The sequence below is a fragment of the Rhinolophus sinicus genome, chromosome 16, assembly GCF_057876585.1.
Source record: "Rhinolophus sinicus isolate RSI-liver-muscle chromosome 16, RSI-T2T, whole genome shotgun sequence".
NCBI lineage: Eukaryota > Metazoa > Chordata > Mammalia > Chiroptera > Rhinolophidae > Rhinolophus > Rhinolophus sinicus.
This window is the reverse complement of record NC_142516.1, coordinates 92,688,895-92,715,908: the sequence shown is the minus strand read 5'-3', so window position 1 is coordinate 92,715,908 and position 27,014 is coordinate 92,688,895. Positions and strand designations below refer to the sequence as shown.

Below are 27,014 nucleotides of genomic sequence, written 5' to 3'. Positions count from 1 at the left end.
ACCACTTTCTATACTTTATTGAATTCACATGTGTACGTCGTCGCTTAGTCTTAGCAAATGACCCTGGTAAATGAGAAGCTGTAACATCATTGGCATTGAGTATGTAAAATCCTCCTGCAAAGTGGCCATTGGGTCTAAATATTTAATTTCTTCAAATGGGGTAGAATTCTTAAATTGGGGTAGAATAGCTTTTCATTTGAAAGTAAAGAAGCGGGGTCCTGGTCGTAAACGTGAGTGTCTAGGGAGGCGTAGACACCCATATTTTCTGGTTCCAGTCTGTCTCTCTCCCCTCTCCCATTACATCAGACTTCTCACACGTCTGACGTGGGACTTCCAGAAACCAGAGCTGGCAGAGGCATGGATTTTCAACTCCACCTACTGTCTGCTTCAAGAACTGCAGTAATATTTCAGACACCCTAATCCCAAATCTACCGTTTTTCCCAAGAGGAAATATACTGGAAGAGAGAGAAAGAATAAATGGAAGAGCAAGTGAACACTCACAGACTCTGGGGAGTACGCCTGAAAAGCGAGTCACCATGGAAAACCTCCTGCGATGTTTCCAAAAGGGAACCCTTATTTATAAAAGGTTACAGCCCAAGTCAAATAGGTTCACATGAGATGATGTTTTTCAATGTAATAAGATGTACTAATCATTCTCAAGTTGAATTCAATGCAGCCATTTGGTAACATATCTATTGGGAGATGTAAATATATTTGTTTTTATAATTGCTATCCCAGCATGGATTCCCTGTTTGAAAGCTGTTCCGAGCTTGGCACCAATGTTTTTCTGAAAACAGTCTAAAAAAAGGTGCCTCCCTGATGTGTTGAAATTCTACTTCATTTTTCACTTCAGTAGTAATTTTTTTTTTTTTTCATACTTTCCCCAGGTTCAGGAAAGGGTGGGTTAGAGTCAGGGGCTTCCTGAAACTTTCAGAACAAGAATTCTAATGAAGCTGTGTGTTCAGAGGGCCCCCTGAGAATCGTGTTTGGGAACATACCGACCCCATGTGGTATTATCTTTGCCACATTTTGCAGTTTTCTGTGGAATTTATTTTTAATCTTTAACAAAGCATGCCCATGTTTATCTTAAGTTATGAAAAAGTGTAATCGGTTAAAACAAAACTTTCAAAAATAATTAAATATACAATGAACGCTGAAACATAAAAGTCAGACAGAATGTTACCTAACAAGAAAGAGCTTCCTAAAGATAAAAGGGTTGTTGTTTGTTTGATTTGCTGAAGACAAATAACAAGTACTTTCACTCTGAGAGATTCTGATGGCGATTCAAGGAGGCCCCACCCCCGCCCAGATAAAGGCGGCCTACCCTTCATATTCACGGAACTGGAAAATGCACGTTTTTTCACAGTGTGTCTACAAGGACGAAATGCTGAGATTTATGTGAAGACAGCACGTGAATCAAGCCAATAGCATTTTTGAGCATGTCTTTCAATCTTATTTAAAAGTATGAGGAAAGAGACTTGATACCTTGGGCTTTGCCTTATTTGGGGATGGGCAGTAATGATGAGGGCTTCAGGAGTAGGAGCAAGCTGTACTGGGCTGCTGCGTCCCCCACTGAATGCAAATGCTTCCTAGTTCCACCCTCTCTTGTGGAGCTGATTTGAATGCTACCTTTGATAAAAAAGGGAAGAAACGGGCTTTTAGAGAATGAAAGCCCTTGTCCCACAAGTACCAACAGATCTGGTTACTCTTTATGAGTTAAGTCAGCTATGGACTGACAAATCAGAATAGGACAAGATGGAAATACAGTCTCAGCTGAATTTGTGGTTGCCTCTGAGAGCTCGGTCTGTAGAACGGTGGTCCCTTTCTTCGCGGGGCCATTGTAACCAGTCAAAGCAAGTCAGGATGGGGTGATATCTGGTTATTTCCAACCTGCAGCTATCCTATGGGCCTGATCAAGTCCTACAAGGACATTATTCAAAGACAAACAAGGGTTCTTTGTATCCTGTATGTGTCCCTTCCAAACGGTTTTAAATAGGTTTGCTATTATTTATGAAAGCTTTCAACACATAGTTTGCATGTGGCTAGACTGATTTCTGCTTTTTTTATGGCATTGTTTCTGAATTTTTCTACCCAGGTAGTCTAGTAAAATGGCTAAGAGCTTGAGCTCTAGAATTTGACAAACGGATTCTCTCACTTACTTGTGAGCTCTGGGCAAGTCAATGACGCTTTTAAGCCTTAAGTCGCTCATTTGCAAAATGGCAAATATTAATAGTTGTTACATTGAAAGGTGTCTGTGAGGATTGAACACATGTGAGGAGCTCAGCCCAGGCATTAAATGACAATTGCTACTATGATAAGCAAGGACATGTGTCTAAGATCTTAAATCAATTGCAAAGAACCTACCAGATGGTAGGCAGCAGCTAAGGGAAACCTAACACTACCCGTCTTTCCAACTCTGTTCCTTTCCTTTCAGTTACAGTCTCGTGGAAGGATATGGCCGTTCTTAGTAGAACACTCCTCTGCAGGCAGCCTGCAGGCTCATGCTGTGAGGGCTGAGACAAGGCAGAAGGTCAGGAAGCAAAGAGAGTGACCCTGGTAGATACAGACATGACAGAATATTCACGCCAAAGAGGGTGTGGTTGGGCCAATCATTCTCCAACATTCTACATGGCACTGAACTTAACTGCAGTGTGTAATAAATGATGTCTGCAACTTCAGGAAATCTTACAGAAAACAAACAAACAACAATGACAAACAAAACTCTCATGGTTGGGAGAGCAGTAGTGCAAGTATTCCAAACAGCAGAAACTCCCCCAAATCATGGCTTTGGGATGCATTGAATTGGCAAATTACTTTGTTTTGCTTAATTTACTTTAATGGGAGGCAGTATGGCAGAGTGGTGAGACGAGGTAGCTCAATAGTTATTATTGCTTTAAACATCATTTCATATTGTTATCGATAATTGCTTGTGATTGGTGATTAACATTTTACAATTACATACCCATCAGAACAGCAGAGAAGTAGTTCCCATGTATTAGAGATAATAAGTGTAGTGTCTTTTGTTTTGTATTTTAAGGAGGGCGCAGCTCACAGTGGCCCATGCGGGGATTGAACCTGCAACCTTGGTGTTATCGGCACCACGCTCTAACCAGCTGAGCTAACCAGCTGCCCTATAAATGTAGTTTTAAAAGTACTGAAGACAGGGTAGGGGACTACTTTAATAAGGGAGGATTTGGGAAGTAGGACTAATTATTTTGGGTAGACTAATTCTGTTATGTCAGGCCTCTAGGAGAATTGTTTTGCTTTGCAGAAAAGATGAGTTCAGATTGTACCTATTCAATGTTTTATATGTAGGTTTTGATTCAGTTTCTAATTGATCGAATAGGTGATTTAAAAAAATACACACCAAAAACCCTTCATTTCATCCACAGCACAATGAATGATAATATTTGGACTGAGTCTACAGTGCTTTCCTTGATGTTAATTTCCCAGTTCCTTTTCAGTGCTGGGTGTGGGGAAGCTTTGACCCGAGCGTGGCTGAACCCGAATGAGGGTAGGCTGTGTGATGAGATGGTCCTACCACATCTCTGTTGGGAAGTTCTTTATAGTCACATCCTCATCTGCCGAGTTACTAGTGAGCAGACAGTTGTAGCTCCAATCCCGTAACTCTACTACAAAAATAGAATCTCAGAATCTTTTAATACAAACACTATCTAGATAAAACTAAATCTAGGTCTTCCCTGACAAGTTTTATGATTCAGTGCTTTGTTTCTATAAACTAAAGTTAGAAACACAGAGTGAGTCACTTTTCTTTTTCGTTGCATCTCAGTGTACGAGGAAGTCAGACTGCTTCTGGTGTTGCTTTCTTTAAAAGAAAAAAAAAAGGCATGCTCCTTCTCAAGTATCCTTTTTAGGTCAGCAATTTTGAAGTGCAAGACATATTGGTATCTGAGCGGAAAGGGCTGATGCTCTGATTTATCACGACTCCCTGTGAGTGGGGTTCTTCCATGGCTGGAGAAAGGAAAACATTTGTTATACTAATACTGAATGTGCTTCCTGTGTAAAATAACCTTTAACTCTGTGGAGATCCCCCATTTTAATGACCAGAAACATAGTGGAAACAGAAGGAAATACGAACACCCCACTGGCAGCCATTCTCCTCACCAACAGGTCAAGCTGCAACCCCCCTCATGACAGAAACGGCTGCTGGGGGAATGTGCAGCTGGGCTCCTATTTTAAGATGAGACTACTTTAATTGTTTAAAAATGCTTGTGACATTTGGACCCATTAAGAAGGCTGGGCTACGTCAATTAGGGATGATGAGGTAGATGGGCTGGGGAGTCCTACTTACACGCTTCTGTCATGAGGACTTGGGACTCGGATCAACTGCAGAACTCACTGTCAAACCCCAAGTCAGACTCCGTGTTTCTGCATCTCCCTATCTCCATTCCAGAAACACTGCTGAGTCCACAGTGACCGCCTGGCCATCAGAACTTCTCTTTTTATGCAAAACTTGAAACAGGATTCCCTACACTGAATGAGGGGAAAACCCTGCAGTGTTCACCTGATGAGAGATATTTTTCAAGCATATTTGGGTTTTCGCAAGCCCCTGCAGGAGCCTAGCCCTTTAAGTTCTGCGGGAAGTGTGTTTATGTGGCAGGGGAAGGAAGGGGTTACGACGTACATTCAGAGCTTCCCGGGCATGCTGGCACTACGTGTCCTCCTGCAGGACATGATCACGTTCTGTCTCAGCAAACTACACCTTAAAGATGCGTTTGCTGTTCCCAGAATACAGTGAACATGAGAGCTTGCCACAGGTCTATCAGTGGCACCTCTGCTTCCAAGCTCACTGGCAGATTGCTCCTTCTTAAAAGACATGCTTACTTCTTAAACGACAGTGGAGCTGATGGGGAAGAGAGATGGGGACTGGTTATTTTAATGTCTTTCCCATTCTGTATTCTCTCTTTCTCTCTCTCCATCCCATCTCTCCTTCCTTCTCCCCACTTATATCTGTAACTCCCTCAAGCCAGATGATCTAATTAATCTTGATTTTCCTGTTTTGCCTCCTCCTACATAAGAATGGTTTGTCTCAGTGAGTGCAGACCAAACCTAATGCCATGTATTTCACATGTCTTAGACTGCATTACTGGGTCCTAAAACTCCAGCTAAATCTGACACTGCTATGGTATAGTGGGAAGGACACTGGCTGCTTAGGTGTTTGATAAATATTTATCAACTTTTGTTTAATGTTTGATGTTTGCTGATGGGTTGAACACTGGTTAGGAATCATGAGAGCCAAGCTCTGTGAACGTTCTACTAATTTGATGTGCAATCTTTGACAGTCTCCTAGCCTCTCTGGATTTACAATTTCCTGGCTTTCTAAAGAGGAATTGTACTTTCATGATTCTTGAAATGGGGTATCCATAATCTGAGAAGCGTTCAGGATTGTATCAGAGGATGTACAGGGTCGAAAGAGAAATATCTCTCTAGAGTATCAATTTCACTTGAGGGTAAATAATCTGAGGGTATTCTTTTCTGTCATTACATAAATCAAACAAGGATATATAAAGGACTCCTTAAGTATGCACAGATTGTATGACTATAGCCAAGAGTTCTGAATCGTGACCACAGATCCGCCCTCCACCCTCACCTCTGTTCATTTTCACTTTCCTCCGCTTTTAGTTCTTCAGGGGAGAAGTACTGTTAGGTGATTGGTACTCTCCCTCTTAGCTCCTGTTTCTTTCCTATTCGTAAATTGAGTGCTGTCTCTGAGGGATCTTCTCCAAGCCCAGGCTTACCACCTGTATGCAGACGTCTCACTCGTTTATAGATCTCCTTTGGGCACCAAAAGCCTGTGTAACCAGCTGCCTACTTGCGATTTCCTTTTGGATATCTCAGAGGTGAAACCCAACTTGTCTAAAGTAGGACTCATGATCCCCCACCCCACCCCAAACCTCGTTTCTTTCCCATGTTCCATATCTGAGTAAGTGCCATTCCATCCATTAAGTTGCACAAGTTAGAAACTTAAGAGTTATCCTTGACATTTTCCTCTATATCACCCAAACTTGTCAAATCCATCTTCTCTCCATCTTCAGCCTACTCTCATCCTGCTGCACTATTCCATGCTGCACCCTACTGTGGCCCCTTCTACCTGGAAGGCCCTGCATGTCCTGGCCCCATCCTTACCTCAAACAGCCTCACTTTCCTGTTCCAGCCACACTGGCTTCTTCCAGTCCCTCATATTTGCCAGGCTCGCTCTTATCACAGGACCTGTGCCCATTCCTATTCTCACTTCTTTCCTTCTTCACTCAGTTAATTTCTACTCATCAGACCAGAGAAGTCTTTCCTGACCTCAATGACTAGTTCAAATTTCCTTTTTTCAGGGCCATTTATTTCTGTTTTGTGGCACTTGCTGGAGTTGTACTTTTTTATTCGTTTGCTTGTTTGATGGATGCTTTACTACCCCCCACCCAAAGGGTAAAATTCCATGAGGACAGGAACCATAACTGGCAGGCATTAGGACAGGAATAGTAAATTCTTTAATCAATACATATTTGGTGAACCAATGAATAAAGTAGTTATTCACTAGCAAAGGGAGGATAAATTCCATCAATGAGTTAATACACACGAAAGACTTTTGTGAAACTAAATCTCTGTTCAATTATTAGGCTCTCTTTGGAGTGCTTAGTTGAGATGTTATTTTTCAAACACCAAATGCAGGTCACTTGAATACAGTGTGCAGATTGATGGAGACAAAATGCAATGAGTATTTGGAGTCCAGCACTCAGAGCCTTTAACAGAACTGCCAATATTTTAATGGTTGCTGTGCCAGGCCATTCAAACAAGAGAGGAGTTTTTATACATAGATGTAAATCAGACTGTCCATATCTCTTTACCAATAAAATTAATTATTTTTCTGTACTTGCATGATTTTTGTTCTAAGAAGACAGTTACATTTTCAGTGTTTCCCACTTAAAATAAATTTCCTTGAGACTTAATGACATGACATGGGAACGCCAACAACAGAAGTAATTTTAAAAATGATATTCCTTTTACTTTTAAGACCCAAGACTGTTGTTTAAATGACAAAATGAGTCACACCACTAAGTTTTAAAAGTAATCCCAATATATATAGATTTCCAAATAAATTTTCAGTTGAAAGAGAAATCTTACAAGTTGTCTTTAATCAACAATTAATCTCTTCTTACTAGTCACTAATTTAGGCATATTCTCAAAGAGAAAACACAGATCTCACCATGTACATGACACAAAATGACACAGTAGTCATTTGAAAAACATTATTGAGCACTTACTCTGTTATAGTAGTATGTTGCACTTCACATGGAAAGTAAAAATATCATGTTTTAAGATTATTTTTGGATACAACAGAATACCTGACTAAAGGTATACATTAAGCAAAAAAGGCAAACTTTTTTCTCCTATAACGTGCAGTCTAGGCAATCTAGTGCTTTCGCCCCTATTTCTCCATTCTTGTGTTTGTCATTTCATGATTTCAAGGTGATTCTCACAGCTCCAGATCTCATAACTGCACTTAAAGTAAGTGTGGGGTTGGGGGACAGGCAAGGGTAAAATGCAACACTTTTAGAATGGCTCTCCTGTTTTATCATGGAAGTTTCCAGATGCCAAAAAAATTCAAGGCAGGATAAATACAAAGGCTTTCACACCGAGACATATTGTGGTCAAATGCAGACAAACAGAAAAACTTAGGGCAATCAGAGAGAAAAATAGATTATCCACAAGGGAGCAACAGACATTTGGTACACTTATCAATAACAACAATGGATGTCAGGAGACAGTAGAATAATATCTTCAAAATGCAGAGAGAAAATAACTGATAATTTAGATTTCTGTACCCCACAAAACTATCTTTCAAGAATGAGGGCAAAATAAAAACATGTCTGACATATACAAAATGAGAGTTCACTATTACTCACTAGAGGAACTTCTACAGGATGTACATTAGGATGAAGAAAACTCATCCCAGAAAGAAGGTCTGAGATCCAAAACAGACAGCAAAGAAAATGATAAACACATGGGCAAATCTAAACAATCACAGACTGTGTTAAACAACAATAATGTCTTAATTATTGGGTTACAAATAATATAGAAATTAAATGCTGGTAACAATGGCATATAAGTTGGAAGGAGGTAATCGAGAATAAGGCATTCAAAGGTCTGTATTTTGTTCAGGAGGGTAAAACACTCACCAATTTAAGATGTATTAAATTACACATACAAATATATATGTTAAAAATTCTAGGGGCCGGCCCGGTGGCTCAGGCGGTTAGAGCTCCATGCTCCTAACTCCGAAGGCTGCTGGTTCGATTCCCACATGGGCCAGTGGGCTCTCAACCACAAGGTTGCCAGTTCAACTCCTCGAGTCCCGCAAGGGATGGTGGGCTCTGCCCCCTGCAACTAAGGTTGAACACGGCACCTTGAGCTGAGCTGCCGCTGAGCTCCCGGATGGCTCATGTCCTCTCAACCACAAGGTTGCCAGTTCGACTCCCACAAGGGATGGTGGGCTGTGCCCCCTGCAACTAGCAACGGCAACTGGACCTGGAGCTGAGCTGTGCCCTCGACAACCACAAGGTTGCCAGTTCAATTCCTTGAGTCCCACAAGGGATGGTGGGCTCTGCCCCCTGCAACTAAGATTGAACACGGCACCTTGAGCTGAGCTGCCGCTGAGCTCCCGGATGGCTCAGTTGGTTGAAGTGCATCCTCTCAACCACAAGGTTGCTGGTTCCACTCCTGCAAGGGATGGTGGGCTGCACCCCCTGCAACTAGCAACAGCAACTGGACCTGGAGCTGAGCTGCACCCTCCACAACTGAGACTGAAAGGACAACAACTTGACTTGGAAAAAAGTCCTGGAAGTATACACTGATCCCCAATAAAGTCCTGTTCCCCTTCCCCAATAAAATCTTTAAAAAAAAAATAAAAATTCTAGGATACCCCATTAAATATTTAAAAAATGCATAAGCTTCAAACTGAAAAAGGGAAAAGACAAATTAACAGAAAAACAAAACATGAGACTTAATCTAAAAAAGTTAAGAAGAAAAAAAAGAATATAGAAAAGGTGGAACAATAGAATGCATAAAATAAATGGTAGAAATGGAATCAAAACATATTAAAATAACAATAAGGGTAAGTGGACCAAACTTGTTATCAGATTATATAAAAAGCAAAGTCTTGCTAAATGTTGTTTACAAGAGACACATGTAAAACAAATAAGTTCATAGAAGAGTTTAAAGTAAAAAGATAGAAAAACATTTAATAAATATTAACCAAAAGAAAGCTTGCATGAATATATTATTATCAGATAAATAAATAATACTTTAAGGCAAAAAGCATTACTAGAGATAGAGGTTCATTATCTACTGAGGAAGGTCCATTCATTGGAAAGATGTAAAGAATTCTAAACTTGCATACTTCCAATAGCATGCTTTCAAAAAATAATCAAGCAAAAAATGAGAAAACATGAAAAAGAAATTGACAAGTACACCATTACTGAGGTAGACTTTAATAAATCTTTGTCAGGAATTGGCAAGATAAAAAAGTAAGAATATGGATAATTTGACCATCACAATAAACAAACCAGGTATAATGAATACTCGTATACGGACACCTTTACCCAGTAACTGGAGAATACCATTTCTCTTCAAGGGAACAATTGTAGAAATTGACAATGTACTAGCCCATAGGGCAAAACCAACAAATGTCGAAGAATCACTATCATGTAGACCACATTCTATAAACATAACGCAATTAATTAAAAAAAAAATAACAACAACAAAAAAAACCCTTTGGAAATTTAAAGTATAATTCTAAATTGTTCATGGGTCAGAAAAGAAAACAAAGGGAAAATAGAAAATACTTAGAACCTACAATAACAATTATATAGGAAAGCTTGTGAGATACAGCTAAAGTGGTAGATGGAGGCAGTGAGTAGCCTTATAATCCTTACATTAATAAAAAAATAAGAGTTGAAATTACAAAAAGAACAAATATCTAAATAGAATAAAGGAAATAAAAAAATAGGAGCAAAAATTCATGAAACAGAAGACAACAGTCAGTAGAAAGGATCAACAAAGCAAAATGTTGATTCACTGAAAAAAAAATTAGTAAGACTGACAAGCCTTTAGCAAATTGATGAAGAAAGAAAGAGAGCAGATACAATTTTAAGAAAAGGAAATCATAAATACAACAGCAATTACACAGGTAAAACATTATGAGCAATTTATCAATAAATTTTAAAACTTAAGTAAAATGGACAAATTCATGGAAATCTAAATTTACAAAACTGACTTAAGAAGAAATTTAAAATCTGAAATTTAAAATATCAGAGCTGATATTTAGCTTGTATGCAATGGTACAGCCATACTGTTTGCTGAGGGCCAGGGTCAGTTCTGATTGATTAGTGTACATTGGTTATTAAATAATTTGATTACCAACCAGCCTATCATGATTAATAAAATTTTATCAGTAGTTAAAAATTTTTCCCAGAAAGAAAACACCAGGCCCAGGTACTTTAATAGGTAAGTTTACCAAGATTCAAGGAACAGATCATTCTAATCTTAATCTTCTTCAGAAAGCACAAAAGGAGGAACCCCTAATTTTATGAGGCTCATATAACTTTATGTGAAAACCAGACAAGAAAAACATTATAGTCCAACTTCACTCTTGATCATAGATGTAAAAATCTTAAAATATTAGCAACTATATCTAGCAAAATATATATGAGGACAACGCTCATTTGGGTTTATTCCAGGAATGGAAGGTCACTGCATCATTAGAGAATTTATTAATGTAATTTGTCATATTAACAAATTAAAAAAGCAAAAATACATGGTAATTTCACAAGAGGTAGAAAAAACATTCAAAAAAATTCACAAGCCATTTATAATAAAAACAAAAAACTTACAGCCAAAAAGGAATAAAGAACACCCTTGGCTTACCTAAAAAGGGTGTGTATGCAAAAACATCTCTGGCAAGTATAATACTCTACAGTAAAAAGGTTAAAAGCAATTCCTTTAAAAACAAGGACCAAGACAGGAGCAAAACTATTACCATTCCTAATAACTTTGTGCTGGAGGTCTAGCCATTGCAGAGCATCAAGAAAAATAACACAGGAGTATAAGGATTGGAGAGGAAGAAACCAAATTGTCATTATTTATAAATTAAATGATTGTCTATGTAGAAAACTCAAAGAGTCTGCAACAAATTATAAGAAAATTTATCAAGATGGTTAGAAATAGGATCGACAGGCAAAAGTTAATTGCCTTTCTATATGCCAGCAAAATAGCTGCAAATTTTAATTTTAAAAGGATACCATTTAAAATGGTACAAAAAATATGGTACCTCGGAGTAAATCTAACAAGAATATTTAAGGAACTTCATGTAGAATACTACAAAAATTTACTGAAATATGAGTAAAACCACATAAGTAAATGAAGAAATATACCATATGAATGCAGAAGTTTCATCACAAAGTTGTCAATTTCCCTGAACTCTATAGATTATGCAATAAAAATCTAAATAACCATTTTAAAGAATTGAAATTTATATGAAGATTAAAGTGCCAAAAATAGCTAAGATGCTTCTAAAGAGGAAGTAGAAAGTTTTGTCCTATCAGATACCAAGAGACATTATAAAGCTATAGTTGTTAAGACAATACAGAATTTACACAGATAAACAAATTGACCAGAAAAGAGAGCTCAGAAATAGATATCTGATGAAGCTGGCACTACAGATGAGTGGGGAAAATGATGACTTTCTCAATGTGAAAAGAGCTTGGATACTCTCTATGAGGAAAATAAAAGGAATTAGCTCCTTACCTCTCCTCCCAATATGTGTAAATTTATGTGTGTGTATACAACTACAGTTACGTTAGGGACATAAATGTGAAAGCTAAATCTTGGAAATTTTCTGAAGAAAAATATTGATAAATTTGATTATATTAAATTTAAGGATGTTTCTTTAACAAAAACCTATTGTTTAGCTATAGATCAATAAAGAAAGACAAATAGACAAATGAGCAGAAGATATGAACAGCCTTTTCACAAGAGAGAAAACATGAAGTGGCCAATAATGTACAAGTATACTCAATTTCAATGACATATGAAAATGAAAACCACAATGAGATACACTTTTGACCCAACAGATAGAGAAAAATGTCAAAGCTGATGAAGACCAAGTATTGGTAAGGATGTGGAGAAATTAGTTGGAATGTAAATTGCTTCAATCAGTTTCATTAACATTTTGGTATTATCTAGAAGCTGTGAATATTCTACAATGCAGCAATTCCACTTTGGGCAGAGAAACTCTTGCACAGCAGATGTACAAAAATATTTATATTAGCCCAAACTGTTAACAATCCAATGAACCTACTAGAATGGATTTTTTTTAAATGTGTGTTTATACAATATAATATTATACAATAAAAATTGTTCAATTGCATATCAACATGGATGAATTGCAAAAACACTGTTGAGTAAAAATTGGAAGTTATGGATGAATATACCTTATGATTTCATTTTTATAAAGGTTAAAAATAGGCAAAACTAAGTAATATAAGTTTAAGTTACAGAGAAATTGAGTACAACTCTGAATCAAAGCAAGGGGATCATCTATAATTCTTTTTCATACATCAAGACCAGATAGTTCAATGTTTTAAAAATTATTCCAAACCATAGGAAAAAAACTGAAAATTACACACTTTATAAAGCCAGCAAAATATTAATCTGATATCTGATTTTAAAAACAATATAATGGGACTGCTGGTTAGCTCAGTTGGTTGGAGTGTGATGCTTGTAACACCAGGGTTGCTGGTTCAATCCCACTACGGGCCACTGTGAACTGCGCTCTCCACAAGTAGACTGAAGACAACTACTTGACTTTGAGCTGATGGGTCCTAGAAAAACACACTTAAAATAAATAAAAGTTAAAAAAAACAACCCACCAATGTAACTAAAGAAAATATAGAATGACCTCACTTAAGCTTATTAGTGTAAAAACTCTGAATACAATTTTAGGAAATAGAGTATTTTAGAATAATAAAGGATTATTACAACCAAGTAGGGTTATTTCAGGAATATATGGCTGGTTCAATTTTTAAAAAATCTGTCAATATAATTCATTATACCAGCAAATTAATGGAGAAAAATAATGATTGTGTAAATAGATGATGAAAAGGCATGTGAAAAGGTGAGCAGTCACTCCAAATTAAAACTCTATAGGGCGGCCAGATGGCTCAGTTGATGAGAGCACGAGCTCTGAACAACAGAGTTGCCGATTCAATTCCCACGTGGGCCAGTGAACTGCGCCCTCCACAACTAGACTGAAGACAACGAGCTGCCGCTGAGCTTCCAGAGGGGAGACCAGATGGCTCAGTTGATTAGAGCGCGAGCTCCCAACAGCAAGGTTGCCAGTTCAATTCCCTCATGGGATGGTGGGCTGTGCTCCCTGCAACTAAGATTGAAAACAGCGACTGGACTTGAAACTGAGCTGCGCCCTCCACAACTAGATTGAAGGACAACGACTTGGAGCTGATGGGCCCTGGAGAAACACACTGTTCCCCAATATTCCCCGGTAAAACAATAAAATTTAAACCAAAACAAACAAAAACAAAAAACTCTATATAAAGTATGACTAGAAGATCAAATTTAGCATTAGTTAGCATAGGCTAGCTTATCTTACAAATAGCCCCAAACCTTGGAACCTCGGTAGCGTCACACAAATTACTTTGCATCACATCATAATCCAATGTGGGTCAGCAATGAAGCTCTCATACAGTTATTCAGAAATCCAGGCTCTTTCCATCAGTAGCACTGCCATCTTCTCCGACCTCAGAATTCTCTACCAGGTCCTTTGCATCTGACGGGCAGGCAGAGAAAGGAAGGCAACATGGAGAATCACGATGGAGGCTGAGTCAGGACTGGAAGTGTGGTCAATCATTTCCATCCACATTCTTTTGACCAAAATGTAGTTAAATTGGGCTTACTTAATTACAAGCAAAATTTAATTAGATTGGGCTTACTTAATCACAACTAGGATTGGAAAGTATAATTTTGCTGTAATCCCAGGAGAAAAGGAAAATGGTTGGGTGAGTATGGAGCCATTCTCTGCCATAGAATGCAACTACCTAACCCAGGTGGCAACCAGAGCAATTGTCTTCTAATGATGGCCCAGCATACTAGCTACTTTGGTCTTTTGGAACTTTCACTTTAACACATACTTCTATAATCACTATGGCAGGGAGAAGATCATGAAGAATCATGCTCCAAGTCCTCAGTGCTTCTATGCAGGAGTGAAATACATCACTTCCATTCACATTTTCATTGGCCAGGATTATTCACATGGTTATGTCTAATTTTAAGAGACAAGAAAGTATGATCTTCTTGCCTACTTGGAAGTAGGGAGGAACTGGATATTGTGAAACAGTGATAAATGTCTAGCATACATGTATTTTTCTAGGATTTCCCAATCTTGCCAACTTAAAAACAAAACACTCAGAAAGACTGTATTACTGATCAAAATATTTGCTGCTCCTCATGTTGGATATTACTTATCTCCACTCCATTGATGCCAGACTTGGCATTGTGACTTGAAGGGCCCTTCCCTGTGGGAGCACATGCATGCTCCTGACACTTCACTGTCAGATATGGGCATATGTCTTGCCTTGGATTAAAAAATGGGAGGGTGGGGGATAGTGTGGGACACTTCTTTGTAGAAGCTTTCCCAGCCACAAGATGCTGTACCTTGATTCCTTTTCTTCTACTACAGGCTGCAATGTGCCTGATAGCAGTTCTTTTATTAGCCTGGGTCCCAGAGTGAAGAGGATGTAAAGCGGAGCTGCTGTCAGTTTTTGATGGACATGTAGTATGAGCGGGAAATTATTTGTTCTACAGCACTGAGAATTTCAGGTTGCCACTTCAGCAGGACTTACCCTAAACTAACTAATATGCATACCATCCTTACTGGATCAGTAAGAATGCTTATAAGAATAGCTTATAGGAATATATGGAAAAACATATATTCCACTTGTAATAGTGATAAAAGTGCACTAAGAGTATAGCATACAAAATACTTAAGGCTATATTTGACAAGACAAGCTTTAAGACATATGAAGAAAATTACAAAATTGTATTGAAGGATATATAATGTGTCAATTCTCCCAAAAATCAATGTAAAAATTTAATGTATTTCTAATCATAATCCCAATGGTTTCTTTTCAATTGTATAAAAGCATTTTAATATTTATGTGGAATAACAGAATTGACCTACAATGTTGCTGCCAAAAATAAATGAGCTAAAATATGCAAAGTGCTTAGGACAGTATTTGGCACACACATGCCCAATAAATTTTAGGAACTTTTGTCATTTGGAAAAATAATTAGAACATTTTAATGGAGAGTCTCAAAATGTATCTTAGTATAAATAGGATTTTAATATAGACATCTAGAGGAAAATAAAATTAGACTCCTATCTTAATCCATATTCAAAAATAAAATCCATATGAATTAAAAATAAATGAATTTACAAAACAATAAAAATATTTTAGAACAAAATTGAAGAGGATAAATTTATACATTAAGAGCTAGGGAAACATTTTCTACTAAAATACTAAACTAGGTTGTTATAAAAGAAGAGAGAATTTATTAAAAATATGTAGGTCAAAGATACCATAAACAAAAACATTATAACAGATTGTGGGTGGGGCCGGCCCGGTGGCTCAGGCGGTTAGAGCTCCATGCTCCTAACTCCGAAGGCTGCTGGTTCGATTTCCACATGGGACAATGGGCTCTCAACCACAAGGTTGCCAGTTCAATTCCTCGAGTCCCGCAAGGGATGGTGGGCTGCGCCCTGCAACTAGCAACGGCAACAGGACCTGGAGCTGAGCTGCGCCCTCCACAACTAAGACTGAAAGGACAACAACTTGAAGCTGAACGGCACCCTCCACAACTAAGATTGAAAGGACAACAACTTGACTTGGAAAAAAAGGCCTGGAAGTACACACTGTTCCCCAATAAAGTCCTGTTCCCCTTCCCCAATAAAATCTTAAAAAATAAAAAAAGATTAAAACGGCAAATTTAAAAAAAACAAAAACAGATTGTGGGCAAAATTTGTAATGTGTAACACAAAGGTTAAATCTATAATGTACAATGGGTGCCTTCAAATTTATAGGAAGATGAAAAACTCCACTGAAAAATGAACAAAGGACTGTGAACAGGTATTTCCAGAAAAGCAAATCTAAATGATAAACAAATATGAAAAAAAAAATGCTTAATCTTACTAGCAATCAGGAAGATGCAAACTAAAGTAACAAGAGCCGTCATTTCTCACCCATAAGATCAACAGAAAAATTAATTATTGATAAAAATTTGAATTTACACATTCTGAATCACTTCTCACGTATGTTTTAAAAGGTGTCTCAACAATTCTTTTATAAATATATTATTTAAGGAAGAAATTATTTTGTATTGCTATTAATCATACACAAACTACACTATTTTGAAATTTCAGATTCTCATGGAATATATTTTGATAAGACTGACTTCTGTTCTTTGTATCTACTACACTATGTCAGCCACAAACAAATAACTTTGCAACTACTTTTGGTCACCGGACAGTGTTTTTTTGACTTTATCATCACTCTGACCCAGGACCAAGAAAGCCCTGTTAACACTTACAGGAGCACCCACCCATGCAAGTTCTGGCAGCTTTTGTTGAACTCTGGCTAACAATATATACCTTTTTGGATCTGTGACTAGTATGGCTGTCTACACCTGATTCTTCACTTAGTTTCTCACAGCCCCTACTTAATTCCTCACTCCTTCCCTACTCCTCACCCTTTTCTGGAATATCTCAGAAGCAGGCTAGGGTCAAGTCAGTCTTGATATTAACTGTAGGAAATAAATTAGACCCAGGGCTAATTATGTCCTGGAGCTAATTTTACCCACTTCCTACCACCAGACCTTTGAAACATATGGCCATTGTCTATTAAGCCTACTTACTCTTGAGATGATACAGAGAATGAATTAGGGAGCAGGTGAGGGAAAATAAAGGCAGTCAGGCTAGCTGAACAGCTATTAAAATATCTAGTCTCCATCAACCTAGCTAACAATGTTTACCCTGCCCTGGTGATTTCCTGAGACATTGCCCCACCTAACTTTCGGGCCCACCGAACATGCATCCAGTGGATTTTTCATACAAACTGCCTCTCTAGGCTCATACCGTGGAATTTTCTAAAATCTCTCAAAGGTTCACAAATCCCAAACAAGCAGCATCTGGCCTCAGTGTGTCCTGTACCTCTGGCTGAGCAGCCCTAAGCCTGGCACTAGTGGCAGTTGGCCTTGGTTCACAGCTTAGCCTCTCCCAGGCACCTCCAAGCCCAGCACAAGTAGCAGCCATCTGCAGATCACTTTGTAGCTCATACCAAGTGGCCCCAGGGAGGGCACAGGCCATGGCTGAACTTGGCCTACAACAGAGCCCCTGCCTAGAGGCACCATGACCACCACACCATGGCGAGCTTCAGACCACACTAGAGCACCTCCCAACAACCTCTACAAATGACACACCTGAAGAGCAGACTGAAGAGACTCCAAATTCTGTTCCATAAGGTCAGCCCTTCAACAAAGGGCTGAGAACTTCAACAGAGATAGAACACATAAAAATGGAGATTGAAAACATAAAAAAGAACTGGTCAGAAATGAAGAATATGGTAACTAAAATGAAGAATACATTAGAGGAAATCAATAATAGATTAAATGAAACAGAGGATTGAATCAGTGATTGAGAAGATCAGGTAGCAGAAAACATCCAATCAGAACAGCAAAAGGAAAAAGGAATCCAGAAAAATGAGGAGCGTTTAAGGGGCCTCTGGGACAACATCAAGCATACCAACATTCACATCATAAGGGTACCAGAAGGAGAAGAGAAACAGCAAGGGATTGAAAATCTGTTTGAAGAAATAATGACAGAAACTTTCCTAACCTGGTGAAGGAAATAGACATACAAGCCCAGGGAGCACAGACTCCCAAACAGGATGAACCCAAAGAGGCCCACACCAAGACACATCATAATTAAAATGCCAAAAGTTAAAGACAAAGAGGATCTTAAAAGCAGCAAGAGAAAAGCAGTTAGTTACCTATAAGGGAGCCCACATAAGACTGTCAGCTGATTCCTCAACAGAAACTTTGCAGGCCAGAAGGGATTGGCAGGAAACATTGAAAGTGACGAAAAGTAAGGACCTATAACCAAGATTACTCCACCCAGCAAGGTTATCATTTAAAATCGAAGGACAGATAAGGAGCTTCCCAGATAAGAAAAAGCTAAAGGAGTTCATCAGCATCAAACCTGTACTACAAGTGATGTTAGAGGAACTTCTTTAAGAAAAAAAAAGATAAAAAATATGAACAATAAAATGACAATAACTACATATCTATCAACACTTACTTTAAATGTAAATGGATTAAATGCTCCAATCAAAAGACAGGGTGGCTGAAAGGATAAAACAAGACCCTTACATATGCTGCCTATAAGATACTCTGGATTGATAAGGCACACACAGACTGAAAGTAAAGGAATGGGAAAAAGATATTTCATGAAAAAGAAAAAAAAAAGAAAAGAAAAAGAAAGCTGAGGTAACAATACTTACACCAAACAAAACAGACTTTAAAACCAAGGCTATAACCAGAGACAAGGAAAGACCCAGTAATCCGACTTCCAGGTATTTATCCAAACAAACCCAAAATGCTCCTTTGAGGGGACATGTGCATCCATATGTTCATTGCAGCATTGTTTACAATGGCCAAGATATGGAGGCGGCCTGGGTGTCCATCAACGGATGAATGGATAAACAGCAGGTGACACACACACACACACACACAATGGAATATTGCTCGGCCATGGAAGGGAATGGATACTTGCCATCTTTGGTGGCATGGATGGACCTGGAGGGTAATGTGCTAACTGGAATATGTCAGACAGAAAGACAGATGCAATGTGATTTTGCTTATATTTGGAATCAAAGAACAAAACAAACAAACAAAAGAGAAACTCATTGATACTGAGAATATTTTGATGGTAGCCAGATGGGAAGGGGTTTGGAGGTGAGTGAAAAGGGGGAAGGGACTGAGAAGTACAAATTGGTTGTTACACAGCAGTCATGGGGATGTAGGGTATAGCATAAGGAATATAGTCAATAATATTGTAGCAACTGTGGTGTCAGATGGGTACTACATTTATCAAGGTGATAAAAGGGAAGGAGGTTGGGAGGCAGGGTGAAAAAGGTGAAGGAATTAAGAAGTACAAACTGATAGTCACAAAATAGCCATGAGGATGTAAAGCACAGGGAATATAGTTAATAATATGGGAATAACTATGTATAGTGCCAGGTGGGTACTAGACTAGTCAGGGGATCACTTCTTAAGTTACATAAATGTCTAACCATAGGCTGTACACCTGAAATTAATATAAAATAATATTGAATGTCAAAATAAATTTTAAAAAAAGAATCCAAAAAATAAATAAATAAAAATGCACATAGATTTTGAGATTAAACACACACACACACACACACACACACACACACACACACACACACACAAGACATGGGGCAGCTGAATGGATAAGAAGAAAAGACCCTTACATATACTGCCTACATGAGACTCACTTCAGATTGAAAGACACACAGATGAAAAGTAAAGGGATAGAAAAAGATATTGCATGAAAATGTAAACAAACGAACAAACAAAAGCTGGGGTAACAATACTTATACCAGACAAAATAGACTTTAAAACAAAGGCTAGAAGAAGAGACAAAGAAGGACCCAGTAATTCCACTTCTGGGAATTATCTGTAGAGACCAAATATTTATCTGTAGAGACCAAAAACACAAGTTTGAAAAGACATGTCCAATCATATGTTCACTGCAGCTTTATTTACAATAGCCAAGCTATGGAAGCAACCTAAGTGTCTATCAGTAAATGACCGGATGAAGACAAAGTGGTACATGTGTACAACAGAATATTACTCAGCCATAAAAAAGAATGAAATCTTGCCATTTTCAAGGACATGGATGGACCTAGAGGGTATTATGCTCACTGAAATTAAGTCAGACAGTGAAAGAGAAATACCATATGATTTCACTTATACGTGGAATCTGAAAAACAAAAGAACAAAACAGAAACAAACTCATAGATACAGAGAACAAACTGATAGTTGCCAGATGGGAGGAGAATTGGGGGTGATGAGTGAAAAAGATGAAAGGATTAAGAAGTACAAATTGGTAGTTAGAAAATAGTCATGGGGATGGATGTAAAGTACAGCATAGGGCATAGTCAATAATATTGTAGTAACTATGTATAGGGCCAGGTGGGTGCTAGATTTGTCTGGGTGGTCACTTTGTAAGATATATAAATGTCTAATCACTATGTTGTACATCTGAAACTAATATAATGCTGTATGTCAACCGTAATTGAAAAATAAAAAATAATTTTTAAAAAGGCTATTAAATGTTCCTAATGAAAGATGACAGCTACAAAAGGATACAATCAGCTCCAAAAAGATGGGGAAAGGGATTTACACGTGAAAACAAGAAGTGCAGCAATATGCCCCAGATGCTGTGATACAGTTATGTGTGCGTATGCAATGGGGCATAGAGGGTCTGTTCTCCCTGGAAAGGGGGGACACAGGATCATACAGTGAGTCAGAGAAGGCTTCATAGAGGAGGTGATGCTTGACCTGCAACAGTACAATACAGCCTCCCAGAAGGAGGGGAAACAGACATTAAAGGACAGGGGCATGGAACTAATGACATTTTCAGAGAATTCCAAGTCACTGAGTATGACCTGAGGAAAGGACTTGAGTGAGCTTGGCAGTGAGATCACACGAGGCCTGTTTGCCGTTCTAAAGAGCCTGCAATGAATCCTGTAGGGCAGGCAGTAAGGAGCTATGGAAGGGCTCTGAGGAGGGAACTAACAGATTGGAACTTTAAGGGCCAAGCCTTTGGCAGCAGTCAGAGGACTTGGGATAAGGCACAGAACTCCCCTTGAGGCTCCGGTGTCCTGTCAGCTGATTTCACACACTTTCTCACTGATGTGCAGACACCTAACTAGAATGATAAACAACCAACATCTTTTCCCCCCCTCTAAACTCTTGTGTATAAATTTAGTCGTACACTCTAATTTAATAAATGGAATGAGGCTGAATAGCCTTTGGCATCAATCCCAGATACTAAAACAGTGAGAAAACAACAAAACATGGGACATAGTATCTGTCCATAAATCCAATTGTATGGTTAGGGTTGTGGAGCATTATAAGAGTTATGACTTCCCTGGCAAAGTATCAAAAAAACATACCTTTGAAAATTATTCAGAACAGCCATTTGGCATCTAACCATGCTGACAGAATGAAAAATGTTGAGTAAATAGCCTACGTGTAACTCACCATTCTTGAAGTCAAGGATGCTTCCTGAGGCTTCTAATACCATCTTTTATTAAATAACATCACGGTCGTGAAAAAGCCATGAGAAAACTTCCCAGCTCATTTAGAAAACGAGGTCAACCTATTTTTTAAAAAGGGTAAATATATTCTGTTATATAAAAGAATGTCTGCGAGCTGACACATTTGCAGTGGTGATCTCTGCTCTGTATTCCCTTCTCTTTGCCTTTCGGTGTTTCCTAATTTCCTAAAATGAGAATGCATTGCTTCTAGAAGGAAAAATAAAAAAACGTCAATAGAGCAATTGTATAATCAGAAGACTTAAGGCAGTCTTCTTCAGCTTTTAGATTCTTAAACAGCTTTCTGATTCTGACTAAAATTCATGTAAACTGCTTTTGAGGTAACCAAGTGTGCTTTGAATATGGGCACATTTTCTCTCCTCAAATCTTCGTTTTCAAGGAATAATTTTTTGAATTTTCAAAAATGTGAATACTTCCCCTCTCACTACTCACGCCAGTGGAGGGAATACTGACACTAGCGTGTGAAAACAGCAGGTATACACGTGTATTATACTGGGCTCTGTATAGCGCTGAACAATGTTTTTGGTGGATAGGCCCTTTGAATTAAGATTGTCTTCAGCTAATGTTGAAATGACTTTATGCTCCAACATGGTCGCTGGCATGAAGGGAGAAGGCTATGGTAAAAGAAACAGGATTACGATTTAAAATTCATTGCATGTAATCTACAAACTTATCTTCCCAGGTAAATGGTTTAAAAACTCTCTATGCTGAAAAGATAAACCACTTTTTAAAAAACAGGGCAATGAAAACATGGGAACCGAATGCTAACCCCCCCCCCCCCCCCCCCCCCCCCCCCGCCAGCCTCCCCCCCCCGCTGAGTCTGATACAATGCAGATGTAAAATAGTAAAAACACCTGATCAAAAAATGGTCCACTAGTCCTTACTCTCAAAACCCAGCTTTTCATAATCAGAAGACACTCTTTTAAAAGCAGCTCCATGTGAAATCATAGACAGCAAAGAATTTCAGAAGAAATATGAAACACTCATCTCTTAGGGTTAACAAAAGGGTCTGTCAAATAGACTTGATACAAAGTACTCCTCCATCCCTTAACACTTACGAAGGGCCTTGCAGAGAAAGATATGCAAATATGATTTATCTTGAATTGAGCACACTGACCCTTTCCCAGCATTACAAGAATTTAGATCGTTTAGAGAAGAGTTGGATGTATTATTTATAATTTATATTCTTTCCAGGTCCTCTGAAACACAGTCACTTTCTTACTAGTTGAGACTTATGCCACCCCCTCACATGAAATCCCTTCCCCAGCCTTGTAGGCGAGCATGATTTCTGAAGCTTATACTGCCATAAAACATTCTAATTATTAGGTACTTTGGAGAGAATATGTCTTACAAACTTTTCACACTTATTATTTTTCCCTCCCATCTCTCTCAGACAGTGAGGCTCTCATGCTTCTCCAACCCTAAACTCTGAGGGAAAAGCATCACATTAACTTTCGCCACTGTCCCTCTCCCAAACCTCTCCTTTTGCTTTCAAAGCCCAAAAGAATCACTTGGCTGAGAACTGTCCTCAGACCCGGAGGTAAAAAAGATTAAGCAGGCCTGGCCAGAATTTGTAGCTGGCAGGGGGAGGGGAAAGCTACTGCATCTCTCTCTCTCTCTCTCTCTCTCTCTCTCTCTCTCTCTCTCTCTCACACACACACACACACACACACACACACTATCTGTGCTTAGTGGATGTCGGAATTGTGGATTCTGGTGGGATGCCAATTTTTGTAGTCTAGCCATGGGGGAAAGGGGATCATTGGAAACAGACAAGGAATTAGGGCCTTGGCTTATAAACTGAGCCTTAGGGTTGGGATCCAGGCCTAGGAAAGTGCTTCTGGAAACTTCTCCAACTAAGCTATCTTGGATCGTCCATATTCTACCTCCAGCCTACTTCCCAAGCATCTTAGTCAGTCTTGCCTCTTAGACACAACTATCTCTTCATCCATTGTCGCCCACATTTTTTTATTCCATGAACACGTATGGGGTTCTTTCTATGTGTCAGATGTAGAGACAATAATGCGTAAGACAGCCCGACTGCAGGAGCTTGTGGGAGAGAAGAAAGAGAGATGTGGAAATAGGTCAACACAATCGACTGTTAGAGGTCACAGTAAAGTGCATATAGGTTGCTTCAGGGCACAAAAATGTCAGGGGACCTTGACATCTCTGCCCCACGAACTCTTCTGCTACCGTTATCTCCTCAGCCCCTAAAGCTGCTATTCACTCATGTTCCCTTCACAAAGCCCTGCCACTGTGTCCCTTGGAACGCATAACGAGACTTCCCAGTACTTTTTACTTTGCCAGTTTTCTGTCCACATCTTAGCCCTGACTGAAACCTAGCTCTCATAAATAATGCCCCTTCCTCCAAAGCTTGCCCAGTGGTCTACTCTCTCCCACTTTCCCCGACTCACAGGGCAACAAAACATCAGCACACCCTCTTGCTCCCCACTACTGTTTCCCCGAAAATAAGACCTAACCAGAAAATAAACCCTAGCATGATTTTTCAGGATGCTCGTAATATAAAATAAGCCCTACTGTATTTTCCCGAAAATAAGACCGGGTCTTACATTAATTTTTGCTCCAAAAGATGCATTAGGGCTTATTTTATATTACGAGCATCGTTTAAAATCATGCTAGGGCTTCTTTTCGGAGAAACACAGAATTACGGCTTGGTTACTAACATCTTCACTCACCTACCTCTTCTTCCAAGTGCACGCAGCTGCTTTACACCACCCTTTCTCCACCTTCCAGGGGATGAGGAGGCAACCACAGCCACGGGAAGTTTTCAACTCAGCATGCTTTTTACATCTTCTAACGACCAAAGACCTTGGCTGTGGTTATTCACCTGCTTGTCACCCAGGTTTCATTAGCAGCCTGCACGCCAGATGGCCGTCTCTTCTGTGTACAACCACATGCATTCAACAGACATTTGTGCCAGAGGCTTAAGAGTCAAGTCAAGGAAGACCCCCAAAAGTAAAGTAAAAACAGGGCACTTGTTCTCCTACAGTGCACGTAACAAGACTGTTTATATAAACTGTGGACACCTGAGTACCTGACTGAGGAGTAACTGCGGCAGTGGACGTAAACATCTAAGGGCAGGGCCTGGCACACAGCAGGTTAACTATTATGAATAATAGTCTAGTCTCTGAATTATACAGCATAAAGCTTAAGCAAATATATTAAACTATCCTAGTATCAAATCTAATTTTAAAAATTACTTCAGAATACTCAACACTGTCTTGTACTAGTTAATACTGTAACAACCCTTTAAAAAAACACATAAATATGGCTGTGTGTACTGCTCAAAATAAGGTGACTTTTCTTTGCTACACTATTAAAATTGCCTTCACATTAGTCACCAAAGACCTATTTTCAAGACTTCATCTTTTTAAAGCTACTTTAAAACTTTCTAACCTTTCTTTTGAACTACTTTCCAACGTCTCATCACTTTCATCCCCTTTGGATTCTGACAGCACTTGGGTTTGATTTTCCTTCTGCCTCTCTGACCATTTCTTTTTGTCTCTATGGCAAGCTCCCCTTCTTCTGGCTGCATCCTGAATTCTAGTACTTTTCACATTCATCCCTACTTTTCACGGCTTCTCAAAGTCTTTCCAGTACGCTACGCTACCTGACTTTAGACCTTTATCGTCTCTGGCGTGGACTATGGCAACACTCTAAATGGGATCCTGGCTCCCAATTTCCCCTAGTCCCGGGGTATCCCTCATGCTGCCACCAGAATTTTTTTTTTTGAAGGTCAAGGGTTTGTGAAAAGTCCTCTATCATCTCTTGTTTCCTACAAGAAAAGTCCCAAACCTCAGCACACCACACAACGGCCCTGCATTTTGGCCCTAACCAATCCCTCCATCTCATCTCGCTCCCCTGCTCACCCAGAACTATAACCACATGGAAACAGTTTTCATTGTTCAGATGGCAACATGCTCTTTTGCAAATCTCTGCCTTTCCACTTTTCCTCTTCCTCAAATGCCATTTCCCTCCTGTTCCCAACCACTTCCTGGCCCAGCTCCTTTCTCTACCAAGCATTTACTACAGGCATTTTAAATGTCTGTTTACTTTATTCCCCTGGGAAAACAAGCACCTCGAGGATAAGGAAATGCCTTTTCCTTGTCTGTAGCTCCAGATTCTAGCACCAAGCAAATGCTCAACAAATACTTAATGACTGAATAGTGAGAAATCAACAAACATTAAAATGATTAAAAAAAGAAAGAGTTGTAAAATTTCAGTTTTAAAAATTCTCTAGATAGAGCTGAGTGAAAGGAAGAAGATGCAAATGAAACATGTGAGCTCAGATCTCAAGGCAAACATGGATATTCTGAAGAGCCAGAAGACTCATAAGGACAGCAGTGCAGAACACTTAACATCTGGATTATCCCCGAACTTCAAGGTTGTACGACCACAGCAGTGGATATACGTCACATATTAAGACCTCACCACCTGCCTCCTTAAAATCTTTCAATGGCTTTTGAAAGATAAAGCCTCATCCTTAACCTGGGGCATGAGGGCCTCCATAATAAACGTGTGTCCATCTACTCACAGCTCACCTCACACTACTCTCCACCTTACTCTCTAAACCTCAGCCACATAGGCCTTCTTTGCCTCTTCTTTTGCACAAGCAAATCTGCCAGTAACATTCTTCACATACTCCCTTACCTGACTAGTCCACTCTTTGGTTATCAGCCTGAGGATTCCTTCCTTAAGTCAGTTCCATCATATGGTGACAGAACATTTGTTCACCTTACCACATTGTATTTGGAAGGCAACACAGCACAGTATTATGACAACGGATTGATTGGTCGTGGGGCATGTGTCTTTAACCTCTTTCATGCTTCGCTTTCCTCACTTGTAAAATTGAGGTAACAGTAGTCCCTGCTTCATAAGATGATGGAAAGGATTAAAGGATGGTTCATGCAAAGCACTTAGAACTGAGTTGCTCCATAGTAAGAGCCGAATATGTCAGTAATGACCATACTTAATTGGCTGTCACCCTCCCCACCCCCAATAGTCCTTTGCTCCTCCGGCCCAGGAACCACATCAGCCAGGTTCGTGTCGTTTTCTTAGCCTCAGGACAGCATCCTGGACAGAACAGACCTTCGATATATGATTTAAAAAAATAAAATCACATTGGCAAAAGCCTTGTGTTCCACTTTTGCCTTAGGAGGTGAACGGCTGCAGGCAAAGTACTCATCTATGCCCGTTTAGCCTGGTGAAAACTGTGCTATCGACGCCGGAGGCCCTGTATTAGCTGAGGCACATCTTCAGTCGGACGACCCGTGGCTGTTTATTACTGGAGCTGAGGTCCGCGTCTTCCCTCCCCGCGGGCACACGTCGTCCCTTCCCGCCCTCCTCCCAGCCACACCCTCACTGCGCCCTTGGCCCCCGGTCCCTCGGGACTGCAAGCGTGGGAGCCCCGGCCCCGCGCGGCTCCCTCCCGGGGCCCCGCGCCCTTCTTCCTTCCTTCCTCGCCCGGACGGACGCACTTCCGGCGGATATGGG

General features: G+C 39.5%; 1 long non-coding RNA gene across 3 annotated transcripts; it reads right to left on the bottom strand.

The window, feature by feature from the left end:
• Window positions 1-7,128: 7,128 nt before the first annotated feature.
• Window positions 7,129-26,984, bottom strand: LOC109449871 (uncharacterized). Of its 3 annotated transcripts, XR_016019458.1 has the most exons (5): window positions 26,172-26,890; window positions 24,201-24,401; window positions 21,427-21,544; window positions 13,690-13,852; window positions 7,129-12,890 (listed from the first exon to the last, which is right to left on the bottom strand). It is a non-coding gene; the product is annotated as an uncharacterized LOC109449871 (long non-coding RNA). The 3 variants fall into 3 exon arrangements; XR_002137766.3 differs by having other exon boundaries at window positions 24,201-26,984; XR_016019459.1 differs by lacking the exon at window positions 24,201-24,401 and having other exon boundaries at window positions 26,172-26,887.
• Between the last annotated feature and the right edge of the window lie 30 nt (window positions 26,985-27,014).